Source organism: Oncorhynchus nerka, unplaced genomic scaffold (assembly GCF_034236695.1).
Source record: "Oncorhynchus nerka isolate Pitt River unplaced genomic scaffold, Oner_Uvic_2.0 unplaced_scaffold_1613, whole genome shotgun sequence".
Taxonomy (NCBI): Eukaryota; Metazoa; Chordata; class Actinopteri; order Salmoniformes; family Salmonidae; genus Oncorhynchus; species Oncorhynchus nerka.
In genome coordinates, this window is record NW_027039702.1 from 25259 (window position 1) to 26906 (window position 1648).

The following is a 1648-nucleotide window of genomic DNA, read 5'->3' on the forward strand; positions in this document are numbered from 1 at the left end:
TAGAGACAGTATTGGCTAGGGGCTGATCAGGTGTGTGTAGAGACGGTACTGGCTAGGGGCTGATCAGGTTTGTCTAGAGACAGTACTTGCTAGGGTGATCAGGTGTCTAGAGACAGTACTGGCTAGGGGCTGATCAGGTGTGTGTAGAGACAGTACTGGCTAGGGGCTGATCAGGTGTCTTGTACTCAGCTGTCAGGTCTCTAGAGACAGTACTGGCTAGGGGTCTGATCAGGTGTGTCTAGAGACAGTACTGGCTAGGGGTTGATCAGGTGTGTCTAGAGACAGTACTAGGGGCTGATCAGGGGTTGATCTAGGGGTGATCAGGTGTGTCTAGAGACAGTACTGGCTAGGGGTTGATCAGGTGTGTCTAGAGACAGTACTGGCTAGGGGCTGATCAGGTGTGTCTAGAGACAGTACTGGCTAGGAGCTGATCAGGTGTGTCTAGAGACAGTACTGGCTAGGGGTTGATCAGGTGGTGTGTGTAGAGACAGTACTGGCTAGGGGCTGATCAGGTGTGTCTAGAGACAGTACTTGCTAGACAGGGCTGATCAGGTGTGTCTAGAGACAGTACTGGCTAGGGGTTGACTGGCAGGTGTCTCTAGAGACAGTACTGGCTAGGGGTTGATCAGGTGTGTCTAGAGACAGTACTGCCTACTTGGGGCTGATCAGGTGTGTCTAGAGACAGTACTTGCTAGGGGTTGATCAGGTGTCTCTAGAGACAGTACTGCTAGGGGTTGATCAGGTGTGTGTAGAGGGGACAGTACTGGCTAGGGTTGGGGTTGATCAGGTCAGGTGTGTAGAGACAGTACTGGCTAGGGGCTGATCAGGTGTGTGTAGAGACAGTACTGTCTAGGGGCTGATCAGGTGTGTTAAAAAGAGCATCGTTACAGGAGGTGAGACACCCAGGGGTGAGCTGGGTAATGATGTTTTTCAACCACACGCATCTCTCACACAGTCACACACTGGCCTTGAAAACAAGATGGGAATGAGATTCTGTGTAGTGAAACATGGAATGTCAATAAGATAACAAAGAACATACAGTATGATTACCTGAACATATCTGCACAATAAAAGTGCATTCATTTCAATTCACCCTGAATGGAAAAAAAAGACAAAACAATATTTAACAAACACAAACAAGCAAGAACATCAATCGTGTATCTGAGGTGCAAAACAGATTGTTCTTCATCAGGTAGAAAAGAATACAAAGTCAATCAATCATGAGCATAAAAGAGAGCGAAACAGATGAAATAGGGAGAACAAGATCGCAGAGGGAATTTATCACATCCCCACCGGCAGAGAGGGAGAGCAAGAAGGAGAATCAAATCGAGATCCAGATAGAAGAGCAAGTGCAAATACTGAGCGGGCCCTAGCTCTTTGGCAAAGAGACCTGGGACCTGTCCACATATGAGCGCCGGGGATGCCTTGGCCTGGCTCAGCTCAGCCTGACCTGGTTAAGCCCTGGGGGAAGCATCTCAACACTTCCTCCCCTCCTTTCCAACATCTGCCCCGATAAACAATACAAACCAACATGGTGGATTTCAGGTATCAAATTTCCACCAATCCACTTCTCTCTGCACAGATCAAGGAAAGAAAAAAGGAAGCCATTTTAGACTTGATACGCAGCCCCCTCTAGGTTTTAGTGGAG

The 1648-nt window shown here is 48.2% G+C and overlaps 1 long non-coding RNA gene across 2 annotated transcripts; it reads left to right on the forward strand.

The window, feature by feature from the left end:
• The first annotated feature begins 600 nt into the window (after window positions 1–600).
• Window positions 601–1092, forward strand: LOC135568329 (uncharacterized). Of its 2 annotated transcripts, none has more exons than XR_010462615.1 (2): window positions 601–631; window positions 793–1092. It is a non-coding gene; the product is annotated as an uncharacterized LOC135568329 (long non-coding RNA). The 2 variants fall into 2 exon arrangements; XR_010462614.1 differs by lacking the exon at window positions 601–631 and adding an exon at window positions 727–744.
• The last annotated feature ends 556 nt before the right edge of the window (window positions 1093–1648 follow it).